Here is a 13,523-nt window from a genome sequence, read left to right as displayed (position 1 = left end):
GCTGCTGGATTAGTCCAAAGGGCCATGTTATCCTGGTGGCCAACCAGTTGCCCATGGGAAGCTTGAAAGAAGAACCTGAGCACAGCTGCACTCTCCTCACTTGCAACTGGGATTTAGGTGCCTACCACCTCCGACACTTGAAGTGGACCACTGTCATGAGGGCTAGCAGCTTTAGTAGAATCTGCCAGGAAATTTGGTGAGAGTCATAGAAACGCAGAGTTGGAAGGGACCCAAAGCGCCATCTAGCCTAGTGCAATGCAGGAATCACAGCTAAAGAATCCCTGAAAGATGGCCATCCAACCTCTGCTGAAAAACTTTCAATGAAGGAGAGTCCACCATCTTCCAAGGGAGCTCGTTCCACTGTTGAACAGCTCTTACCATCAGAAAATTCTTCCTAATGTTTAGTCAAAACCTCCTTTCTTGTCATTTGAATCCATTGATTCGAGTTTCTGCCCTGCAGAAAACAAGTTTGCGCCTCCTTTCATTTGCAAGCTGCTCTGTCTCTGCCTCATCTGCAGCCCTGATTTTTGGGGAGAGGCTAAACCTGGAGAGCTTCTTTTTCTGTGAGCTCCTCGGTAACAGGAAGGGAAAATTCACACGGGATAAGTGAAAGGGTGTAGAACAAGAGATATCACCCCCCCTTCACCACGTGGCATTCCCACCAGGATCCCCAGTGTCTCCCATTCCTCTGCTAAGAAAGAAAGAGAGAGAGGGGGAGAGAGAGAGAGAGAGAGAGAGAGAGAGAGAGTCACAACTGCAAGGATAATAGATCTGCCATGTGCTTGTAGATACAATTGATATATGTAGAAAATATCAACTGCCACTGAGAGAGGGGCTGCAGAGGCCAACTCCATTAAATCTGCCGGAATTGGTACATTTGACACACAAAAATGGTTGTAACTCAAAGGCACCGCATGAATAACACAGCCTTTCAAGCCGGGTCCCACCAGTGAAATATACGGCGGCCGCCTCACCTCCAGCCCCGCCACGCAATCCGAAATCAATGCCTGCTGTTAGCTGGAGGATGGGAAGAGCCGCCCAGGAGAACATCAAGGCGGAATCCATCTCCCCTTTAAACAAAGCTCAGAGGCTGCCCAGCACCCCCTGGGAAGCTCCCGCCTCTGGAAAGCAAACGGCAGCCCTTCGCACCAGAAGCCCTTTGAACTTGCCATTGATTCCTCTTCCCCAGCCACGGCTGCACATCATTAAAAATAATCGAAACGCCAGCCTGCACAAAAGGCCCAGCGGATTTTCATACTGTGGCTAAGTGGCGGTTCCTGTGGAGTTGTGCTCTGGGTGGGCAGGAGGGAGGGAGCCTGGGTTTCCCGAAAGGGAGCTCAGTTAATGGTCGGCAATAGACAACCCCACTCCCTCCCACCGGAAAAGGAGAGGGTGTATCCTCCATTCAGGGCCTCTTACCAGGATGCCCAGGACTGTAGCGTAGACTCTTCCTCTCCTTTCCAGACAGAGATTTCCCCAGCCCACTACAAAATACTTCTATGAAGGCTTGCCACCCATTCTTCTTACTTGTGTACATCTCAGAAGAGGAGGAAAAGATTCCTGCATTGCTGGGAGTTGGATTAGATGACTCTTCGGATCCCTTCCAACCCTACAATTCCATGAAAAGTGTGTTTATTTTTTACTTATTTAATGCTTTTCAATCCCAATTTTCTCCAAGGAGCTCTAAGGATCTGCATGATAGTGTGGAAGCCAATATGTTGTGCCACCGTGGTGTAGTGGTTAAGAGGGGTGGATTTGTAATCTGGTGAACCGGGTTCACTTTCCCGCTCCTCCGCATGCAGCTGCTGGGTGACCTTGGGCTAGTCACGCTTCTCTGAAGTCTCTCAGCCTCACTCACCTTACAGAGTGTTTGTTGTGGGAAGGAAGGGAAAGGAGATTGTTAGCCACTTTGAGACTCCTTAAGGGGAGTGAAAGATGGGATATCAAGTCCAAACTCTTCCTCCTCCTCTTCCTCTTCCCCTCCTCCTCCTCTTCCTCTTCTTTTGTTTTTTTGGTTGCATAATCTCTTTGATTGCTGGGATGTTGTTTATTAATATCCGACAACCTTAATCAGGGTGCACCTCCCACCTTCTTATCCCATTGACAGATTGATAAAATTGCCACTTGCAGACTGTCCAAAATGGCTAATTTTGGAAAGGTCTCGTTAAAGTGCACTTAACAAGCTGATCATTTCCCAAGCAGCGCATGTCCAATGCGCGCGCGCACACACACACTTGCAGTAACACCCTTGAAATAAAGGAGGTCCCCCCTCCCAATTGTTCATGCCCCCCTATACAACCATGACTGGTCTGTTTACCATCACTGGCCTTTGACACCTGGGGTATGTGTACTTATAGGACTCACCCTATTCCTGTGGTTTGCTTTAGCTGTTTTTAACACTGAATTAAAAATGGTTGCAAATGCACCTTTGGACCTGTCAGTGAAGGGCGGGCAATAGGTTTAATAATGACAACAGTAATGATGCAATTGTGTGTGTGTGTGTGTGTGTGTGTGTGTGTGTGTGTGTTTGTGTCGTGCATTGGACATGCGCTGCTTGGGAAATGATCAGCTCGTTAAGTGCACTTTAACGAGACCTTTCCAAAATTAGCCGTTTTGGACACAGTCTGCAAGTGGCAATTTTATCAATCTGTCAATGGGATAAGAAGGTGGGAGGTGCACCCTGATTAAGGTTGTTGGATTGGGGTCATGTCCCCCCCCACCCCCACCCCCAGCATTAGCTATTATGCTCTGAGTAGCAAAGGAGCATTGCTCTAATCCAGTCATTACAAGGGTTCTTAAAAAGAGATTACAGGATTTAGTTTTGTCAATGGATTTCATAGCTGCTCAACCTAATTGGGACGCGCTCTCTGGGTAAGAGCCTTATTGTCTTTGAAAGCGGTTTAACTCCTCTTGCGCCAAAGCGCTGTTATGGAGCCAAAGGGGAACAGGCAAGCCTAGAATCGGGGAAGTTGAAACACCGCTGATGCGCCTCTCAAAACCATGTTTTACTCCCTCTCTCGTAACACTAGAACTTGTGAACATTCAATGAAGCTGAACGTTGGAAGATTCAGGACCGAGGAAAAACAAATACTTCGAGCAGCACATAGTTAAACTATGGAACTCCCTCCAGCAGGAGGCAGCAATGGCTTTAAAAGAGGATTGGACAAATTAATGGAAGAGAGGACTATTGATGGCTCCTGCCATGATGGCTATGCTCTGCCTCCACGGTTGGAGAGAACGGTGCTTCTGAGTACTAGTTGCTAGAAGCCACAGGAGGACTTGTGTTCAAATCCTGTTTGCATGCTTACCACTGGGGCATCTGGTTGGCCACTGTGAGAGGAGGATGCTGGAGTAGATGGGCCATGGGCCTGATCCTGCAGGCTCTCCTCATGTTCATCATCCCATTTGAGAAGAGTCTTGGTGCAAGACAATCAGGCCCGAGTCCAGAGCATTAGGTTTTGAAGGATCTCTTCTAGCCATTTTGATCCCAGACAAACACAGCAGTGTTGTTGAGATTGAACAGTGGGCTTTTCCATAGAGCCAGATGCAAAGTATTTGAATGGGTAGGGTGGGTGGGGAGTTCAAAGGTATAGGGCAGGTACATTTCCTGGCAGTTGCGCTTGGTCCAGATATTTATGTCCCCAGGCCAGGAAAGATGGCTGCTGGAATGAAGGGTGCTTTCCTCAGCACTCTCTTAGCACTGGGAAGTGCCAGACCTCAAACCTCTAGATGCCAGCCAGGCCCAGAGACAAGCCTACAAGCTGTGTTTCCTACATTGCTGAGGGTTAGACTAGATGGCCCTTCCAACTCTACAATTCCACCCGAAACATGTTAAATGCATTCGCACACATTTAATGTCCCCTCTAGTTGGGCTCTCAATCTATGTGTAGAGTTGTGGGCACAGCCCCCAAAGAACACCAGCATTATTTTTTTTTTTAAAAAAGGCAAGTTTCTAGTCCTCAAGCTGGGGAGTGTGAGGAAGGAAGAAGGTAACAGGCAATCTATAGGCTAGTTGTAGGTTTATTCACGCGAGCTGCTTACTCTCGTCATGGGTGAGCTGCCTACAAGTAACCCACAGTACAGTTCTTTTTTTCTGAGAGAGAATTCTGTTTGATGTCACACCTTCTGCCCATTGGTGGGGCCCGTCCATCATATTCATTGCCCGCCTTCCTTCTTATAGCCAGGCACCAAATGTATATCCATCTTGCAAAACGCTTTTGTCAGAAGACCCGGAAAATGCATTAAGAAGGGAGAGCGAATGGAATTGGTGAGGGTCAGGCTGAGATAAAGAAACACTAGACTTTTATTAACCATAGAGGGGAGTTAAGGTCTGAGACTTATCCCATCCGCTTATTATTATGGGTTTTGTATTCTCTAAAGAGCAGAGAAAATGGCATCCTTCCAGGAAAGGAGCCAGAGCAGAAAATGCCTGCCTGCCTTCTGATTTAATCCCCCTCCCTTTAAATATTGATTCTTCTTTTTTAATCAAGGAGGGGAAAGAAAAAGAGAAAGGGGGTGGGGGTGGAGAGGGAGGAGGAGGGGTGGGGAGGGGCCCTTGTCTCTGAAAAAGTATAAGCCGGCATGGAGGAAAGAGTTGAATTTCTAATCAAGGTGAAGTTAAAGCTATCTGCGCTAGAGAGGAGCATTTGAGCTGTTTTCTCCTGGGTTCAAAAAGACAATCTGACAAAGTGGAAAGGAAGAGACCTTCGCCGCTGGCTGAGAAACAAGGCAATGAAATTAAAGTTTCTTCCAGGTGCCTAGAGCTTTTTGGCTGCTTTTGGCTCTGCTCAAGGAATTAGATGTTGGTTTATTAAAACAAACAAACAAACAAACAAACAAACAAACAAACAAACAAACAAACAAACAAACAGGACCCTTCTGTCTTGGCCAGAACTAAGTGGCAGGATTGCAGAACATACCAGGTTCGGACACCCTGGCAGCAGCTTCATGCAGGCAGGGCTGGGAAAGGCTCCCACCTGAAACTGTGCAAAGTCACGGCCAGTCAGAGCAGGAGACTACTGGTAGCTTTCTATGCTGATAAATGTCACAAAAGCCCTTCTGGATCAGACTGAGAAGTTCCATCTGGTCCAGGATCCTGCTGCCAATGGGCAGCCATCAGATACCCCTGGGAAGCCCACAAGGAGGGCATGGGGACAGCTGCCATCTCCTGCCCTCCTTCCAGCAAGTAGGATCCAAAGGGAAGCTGCCTTATCCCTATCCAAAGGCATATCCCTATCCAAAGGGTAGGGATATGCTCGCATTCATTCATTCATTCATTGCATTTATTTATTGCCCACCTTTTCTTCCAAATAGCTCAAGGTGGCATACATGATTCTCCCTCTCTGCATTTAATCCCCATAACAACCCTGTGAGGTAGGCTAGCCTGAGAGACTATGACTGGCACCTAAGGCCACACTCAGTGAGCTTCATGGCTCAGTGGGGATTTGAATCCTGGTCTCTCTCAGGTCCTACTCTGACATGCTATAACCACTATATCACACTGACACTCAAGGGCCTCAAAGGAAAAAGGGGGAAAAGATGTTTGATGTGAGATAAAAATGGTGTAGCTGTTGATTTGTGTATCAGCCAGACATTGTGCTTGCTTCCATGTTTCTCAAAGTGCCAGGAAGGTGGCATTTCACAAATGGCCTCACGGGGAACTGTGTGCTTGCACTACTTTTGTTTGGGTCACTTCCAGACCACCTGTCTCTTAAGCATCCACCCTGAATTGTTTGCATGACGTTTGTGGGGAGGTTAGATGACTTTGCCAATTTATTGAGGATTCAGTCTGATTTGTTCCCGGGGAGGTTAGAGGTCGTTGCTTCAAGCAAGTCCTACCCCATAAATTCAAATGCATGGATCTGTCTCTCGAGTGTAAATCTTCCAGCATGAAACGACATATACAGGAACCGTGGGGAACTGGATCTGGTCCATAATATGGATTAATAAATCCCCCTACCCCAAGGACCACCTTTGACAGGTGGGTGCCACCTTAAGGAAGGCTCGCCAATGTATATTCGCAAATCAAAACACTCTCCTGGTTATAAATATTTCGTGATGACTCTGAAGGCTACAGAGAGGGACCACTGGGGTCAAAACAGAGATTTCGGTGACATCTACGTATTTCAGGTACCATTGTTGTGATAGCAATTGGGTGGGAGTGCTGTGTTCTACTCCCCAGCAGTGAGGCAGGACCCAGAAGTGCACAGCCACCCTCCCCTCTGTGAAGGGGCTTCTTTCCTTGCATTCCAGAGCTGTCTAATTTCCTGAGGGACAGACCCGTCTCTGTCCCTCCCAACGGCTTCCAATGCAACGAAAAACAGTAATCTTCTTAAGCAGCATCACTTTCCTCTCATATCAACTCTGGGGCTGTTCTACTCCCTCCTGATCTCTGTTTGATTGTTCCCTATGTTCAGACATAATGTAAAAAGTTTTTTTTTTTTTATTCCGCCAAACCTTTGGGGTATAAAAAAACAACACCAATATATATATACGTATATCTTGCTGACTCTGCTGCTTGTTTTATTATGCTTCCTTGTATGTTTTTATTGATATTTTAAGTGAGGCTGTTTTTCTTGTAATTTATATTGTTATTCCCCCCCCCACTCCTCTTCCGCCGGCTGCTATTATGAGGGTGGGGTATAAACATATGGAAAGAAAGAAATTATACTCTTTCCATAACCTCACTATAGGGTACATTCCGCCCCTTGCAATAAAAGTCAAAAATACAACTACTGAAATTACTAGACTATATTGCATTGGTTCCCAAAATGGGCAGTACCACCCCCGGAGTGGAATTACCTAGCGGGGGCACCAAGAAGTAAGTGGGCAGCAGGGGATCATTGGAGGTGTAAATGAGTACCAGACTTTGAAAAGTTGACATCACTGGATCAAGTTCATCAGTCTGGTTTAATTAATTAAACAAAACAGTTTTAATTGGATTTTTAAAAAATAAATGTGCAACTAATTGCTACTGTTTTGAATTCTATCTACCTTAGTGGGTCAGGCCAACTGCTATTCCGAACAATCCTTTTCACAGAGTAGGGGTTGGGGACTGAGGATGAGTTGATGGAAGCATGGGGGCAGTGGTCTGAAAAAGTTTAAGATAGTGCATCACTTAATTGCTCCTGTTCATCTTTCCCTCGTAGAGAAGGAAGTTGCAGCTATTTGATCCCCTCCCCCAGTATTGGGAGAGGTGTGGGGTGCACCTGCTTTTGAAGATACCACTTTACCAGGCTGTCAGGAGCAACTGGTGCTCACACCCCAGGGTCAGCTGTGGAGGTGAGTCCAACAGGCCAGAAGAGGCTGGGCAGGGTGGCCTTGCTGAAGGAGGAGAGATGCTCAACCAGCTGGAGGATAATGGCTCGGCAAGGTGGCATATTTAGAGGGGGTTCCAAGCAGGGAGGGAGCAAGGACAGAGAAGGAACAGCAGAGAAGAGTAAACGGCTAGGCTGTGGTCAAGCCACAGCACACTGACCTGTTAGGACACACACAGTTTGGGAGGAAGGCCAAGGCATCAATGTTGGGGCTAGCCACCCCAGTCGAGAGTCAAGGAGAGGGGAAGGGTTAACTGATGGAAGGGAAAAACTGCTTACACATCGGATGATGGAGGGGGTCAGTGGGGAAGCACCTCACCTGAATGAAGAGCTCCACAGTTCTCTTCTGTGGGCAAGAAAATCCCCGGGACTCTGAAGACCCATCAGAGGAGGGTGGAAGCCATTCACACGAACATTTCTGTCCAAGAGGACAGAAGAAGACACATCTATGCTGGAGTTGCCAGCTGCAACCCAGAGAGCTGGTCTTTCAGCACTACTGCAGGAGACAAACAAGGACAGGCCAAGGGATTGATGGGCAGGGCAGCAGAAACCATGATGACCACATCTTTTGCAACCTCAAATCTTTAGGGGAGCACACTATCTTTGGGTTGCAAGTTGGCAGGCATGGTCTACCAGATGTCTCCCATCTTTATCTGCAAATATAGCAAAATGGAAGAAGAAGGAGAATAACAAACTGTAGCAGTTGTTGTTATTGGTTGTATTCAGTGCTAGCCCTACTAAATGGACCAACTAAAATTAATAAACTGAAGTCAGTCATGTCCATTAATTTCAATGGGTTTACTCTGAGTAGGTCTAGCAATGAATGCAGCCCAACCACACCACCACCACCATTGCTTGCTGACACTGATTTAAATGTATAAATTAATATAGGCAGTCCAAAAAGCATCTAAATGAAATCAACAACTATAATCTATGTGTTCAAATGCAGAAAGGGCAGTAAGATCTTCAGACCATGAGGTGATGGTGGATATTAGTCCTTCCAGCCATACAGCACAAGTCATTTCACTCCTAGAAGCTCCTTTTGTTGTCTATCTTCTCTGGAATGTAATTTAAGTGTGTGTGAACACCCACATATATTGAGGATTTCTCCAAAATGAAGTTGATATGAGCAATAGTTACCAGAAAGAAATCACCACAGGTCACGCCAACATCCCTGGGTTTCTTTCAAGCAGTCCAACAGGGCATTATTATTGGATACTTCAGAAGCTTGTTGGCATAAAACACATTATTGGGGAACTTTTTATGGTGGCACCCCCCCCCAAATATCCTCCCCCCAGCTCTACTTCCTCTTCATGCTGGCTCTGCAGGCAGGCATTAAATCATTGCTGTTATTTCCATACTTCTTGCTCATCGTGAGTCAATATCGCCCGTTAGCCAAGAAGGCCCTGAGCAACAAGTGGGTCCCTCTGCCGGCTCTTCCCTCTGTCAAGTGGATGCATTTGAGGCTCAGATACAGATTCTCATTAGTTTTCCCTCACTCGGCTGCTCTATTGATTTCTCCTCATCCTCTTCATTACTAGTCGCATCACAGTTTGGAAGCTGTTTGGAAAAATTTACAAATAGAAGGGGGGGGGGGGAGAAGAAAAGAAAAAGAGGAGGGGAAAAAACCCCTTCAGAAGGAGCAAGCCCATGACAGACATCAGCAAAAGCAGGGAAGAAAGTTCCTCAGCTGCTAACTCAAACTTCTCCGCTGTGATGTGAATGAGGGAAATGATAGTCCATGGAGGTGGAAGGAACCCAGGCGCCATCTTGTTAGGGGAAGGACAAGTGCTTCCCCCCCCAAAAAAAAAATGTTTAGGGGTACTCTCATTTTCCTACACATTGAAATACTGCCCCTCAATGAGACCAAACTTAGATTCACAAAATGTTTAGGGGTATGCGTACCCCTGTGTCTCCCCAGAAAAATCACCGGGAAGGACCATAGCTCAATGGTAGAAGCATCTTCTTTGGATGCAGAAGACCACAGATTCCATCCTCCATGAAATCTCTAGATAGGGCTGAGAGAGAACCCTGGCTGAAATCCTGGAGAGCCCTTGTCAGTCTGGACAGTACTGAGCTAAATGGACCTATGGGTTTGACTTAGTGTTGGGCAGCTTCCAATGTTCCTATTTCAGCCTTTGTCAATCTGGTGGCCTTCAGATGTTTTGGGTTATGACAACTCCCTTCAGCCCTGGCCATACTGGCTGGCATACACGCCAGCTCCTAGGGGCTGAGGCACTTAGAGCCCCCTATGGGATTTTTTTTTTGAGGAGGCTGGGCCCCCCTCACTGTTGAGAGGGAGATCGGTTCCACCTCCTGGCTCCTCATGACATTGCATGCATGACATCAGGACATCACATCAGGGCCCCTCAATCATCTAGAGAAGATGGCGCCTCTGCTGGCTGGTGCCAATGGGGATTTTAGAGGGTGAGAAGTTAACAAAGGATGATTTATTCCAACCCTCTGCCCCCCCAAACCCCTGTAGAACATTCCTGTAGCTGTGTTGAGGTGTAGTGGTTAAGAATGGTAGACTCGTAATCTGGGGAACCGGGTTCGTGTCTCTGCTCCTCCACATGCAGCTGCTGGGTGACCTTGGGCTAGTCACACTTCTTTGAAGTCTCTCAGCCCCACTCACCTCACAGAGTGTTTGTTGTGGGGGAGGAAGGGAAAGGAGAATGTTAGCCTCTTTGAGACTCCTTTGGGTAGTGATAAAGCGGGATATCAAATCCAAACTCCTCCTCCTCCTCCTCCTCCTCCTCCTCCTCCTCCTCCTCCTCCTCCTCCTCCATATAATGAGAAATGTATAATGGGAAACTCAAGTTGAAAGGGAGGATGGAGGAATACCACAAACAGTTTTTAAAACAACAAGAATGTTTGCTTAGCTAGAAGCTGGAAAAGTGATATGAGAAGGGGCAGTTGGACGCAAAGGCCACACAGAACTGCGTGCACAGGCAGTGACACCACATACCCCCAGGACATGCCCCAGGCACGTATGTGCACAAGGTATCCACGCAACCCTCCCCAGTTGCACGAGTCTTCTTCACCCGTGCCCCTGGCACATTGCAGGAATGGTGATGGGCATCCACCAAGGATTCAGGTGTCGGGCAGCTTGATTAGTTTCCCCCCTCAGATGAATTCACTCCCCATTTCCAATTACTTATTTCTTTTGTGCTTCCAGAAGGAAACTCTTCCACCCCACCAGAAGGCCTGACATTCATGAAATCACATGTCAGCTGCCTGGCGGCAAATGACACCTTGCAGGCCCCAGGCACCAACAAAATAAACTCTCCCCCAGTATTTAAAATAAATAAGAAGAGCTGCTCTGCTTTGGGTAATTTTGCCTTGTCAGGCGCAGAGTGACAAGCCGCACGATGCACTTTCCCCACAGCCTCCCTCCGTTTTCTATGACAGGCAAAAGTGAACTTTCCATCAAATGATGCTTAATGGAAGCAGCGTCTGAGGCCACGGACTTTTGGAACCATCCAGGGAAGAATTCAGGCCTAATGAGAGGATGTGCTAATGACAGGGATGGAGACAGAGGGATGCCTCCCTCTTTGGACAGTGGAGCACAGGGCAGTCTGGTTTCAGAGATCCAAATATCCAAATATCACCTCCTATACACATGGTAGGGCATCCCTTTTTTCATTGGAGAAATGTTGGAGGGTATGGAGTTATCTGACCCCCGAGCCGCCTGAAGGCAATTCTCCATAGGGAAGTTTTTTAAAAATGCCCAATGTTTTATTATGCTTTTATATATGTTGGAAGCCACCCAGTGTGGCTGGGGCAACCCAGTAATAATAATAATAATAATAATAATAATATAGCAAAATTATCGTAATGGAATGGGACGTTCCTGTTTTCACTGGAGAAATGTTGGAGGGTACATGCTCCGTAGCCTCTTCAAATGTTTTTGAGTGGCTGGAACTGTGATGATGCTTCTTACTGGTTTGGATAGAAGTTTCTCTCTGTATGTGTAGGACACCTTTTTGCACAGTGGGAATGTTGCTGAGATAGCTCGGTCAAGCATGAGATACTTAATCTCAGGGTCATAAGTTCAAGCTCCACGTTGGGCAGAAGATCCCAGCGCTGCAGGGGGTTGGGCTAGATGACCCTCATGGTCCCTCCCAACTCTACAGCTCTATGATTCTATGCAGAAAGGTAAGACTCACATGGTCACCCGCTCTTCACCTCTTGCCTCATCCACCACCACCGGCACGTGGCTCCTGGCATGTGGCCCAGAAGGGAACATAGTCTGCAAGGACTGAAAAAGATTAATTGCATTGGAAGAAGAGTTCCCCAGTCCTACACAGAGCAGAGCAGTAGGGGGTCCTCAATCCCATTCCCTCCACAAAAGGTAGAATCTGCAACTGCACTACAGAAGAAGAAACAAGGGCACGCAGCAGAGCCCATAACTTCAGATAGTCCTGCAGCCTTGAAACTGTGAGCAAAATCTACACACATTTTGGCACCCATTATCTGAAACCAGGTTTTCCTGTCTGAATCGCAAGCTCTACATAGGCATCCTTCTGCTCCCTTTGATTGGAGGTGGTGTTAAGAGATCTCCCAAACGGACTTTGTGTGCAAGACCTTCCTGCTCCACTGGATCAGCGCTGACCTTTCTCCAGCTCCAAATTTGTAATGTGGTAAACAAAGCTTGGCTAATGAGCTGCACTACAATCACTCTCCTTGCATACTTTTCATTTGGTGAGCACTCCGAAGGCAAAGAACTTGTGTGACAAGCTAAATACCAGAGAGTCTGTCAGATACAGTGAATCAGGGAAGCCAGGCAGAAGCACCTCAGGAAAATGGGAGGCTGCATCCCTATCCTTTCAAGAGCTACAACCCACAGATTCATCCAAATGAGTTCTATACGCCCAAAGGGGCTTTAGATTTATCTTTCTCAAATAGCCCCCATGCATAAGGGTGGGAGAAATTTGGTTTGGTTTACATTTCCAAACTCACCTAAGGCCTAAAAGGATCTTCACTGGCCCCCACTAAGTTTCCGAGCACAATTCACAGTGTTGGTGCTGACCTTTAAAACCCTAAATGGCCTCGGCCCAGTATACCTGAAGGAGTGTCTCCACCCTCATCACTCAGCCCAGACACTGAGGTCCTCCTCTGAGGGTCTTCTGCTGGTTACAAGGAACCAGGCAGAGGGCCATCTTGGTAGTGGCACCCTCTCCGTGGAACACCCTCCCTTCAGATGTCAAGGAGATAAAAAATTATGCAATTTTAGAAGACATCTGAAGGTAGCCCCCCTGTATCGGAAGATTTTTTTTAATGCTTTGTGTTTTTATTATGTTTTTAGATATGCTGTAAGCCAGTGTTTTTCAACCACTGTTCTGCGGCACACTAGTGTGCCGCGAGATGTTGCCTGGTGTGCCGTGGGAAAATTACTTTATATATAGTCAATATAGGCACAGAGTTAATTTTTTTAACATTTTCTAATGGTGGTGTGCCTCGTGATTTTTTTCATGAAACAAGTGTGCCTTTGCCCAAAAAAGGTTGAAAAACACTGCTGTAAGCCACCCAACATGAGCCAGTGTGATGTAGTGGTTAAGAGCGGTAGACTCATAATCTAGGGAACCGGGTTCGCATCCCTGCTCTTCCACATGCAGCTGCTGGGTGACCTTGGGCTAGTCAAACTTCTCTGAAGTCTCTCAGCCCCACTCACCTCACAGAGTGTTTGTTGTGGGGGAGGAAGGGAAAGGAGAATGTTAGCCGCTTTGTGATAAAGTGGGATATCAAATCTAAACTCCTCCTCCTCCTCCTCCTCCTCCTCCTCCTCCTCCTCCTCCTTCTTCTAACTTTCTGCAACAATATACAAACCAAAACTTGGCTACTCTTTAAAAATGAGCACTGCTCCAAATTTTGCAGTGCAGGTCTCCAAGCAGAATATTTCCCCCCACCACCTCTCTGCTTGTTTCCACACTCATGCTCTTTGATGCAGCTTAGGCATTGCTTTTCTGCAGTGAGCAAGACAGTGCTATTTTGACTTCTCCCACCTATGCAAGAGGTCCAGATTGTTGGCATCTGTCTGTCTCGAGAGACAACGGAGTGCATCTCCATTAAAACCCAGGTTCCATACAGCACTTAACATACCACTACTTATATTATCGAGCCATTGCCCTCCTTATGGCCATGATCCTTTTCCATTTGCAAAGGGGCCCTACTGACATTTATTGAAAGCTTCCTGTTGGCAAGTTC

The sequence above is a fragment of the Lacerta agilis genome, chromosome 8 (assembly GCF_009819535.1).
Source record: "Lacerta agilis isolate rLacAgi1 chromosome 8, rLacAgi1.pri, whole genome shotgun sequence".
NCBI classification, from domain to species: domain Eukaryota; kingdom Metazoa; phylum Chordata; class Lepidosauria; order Squamata; family Lacertidae; genus Lacerta; species Lacerta agilis.
Note: the sequence above shows the minus strand (reverse complement) of the source record.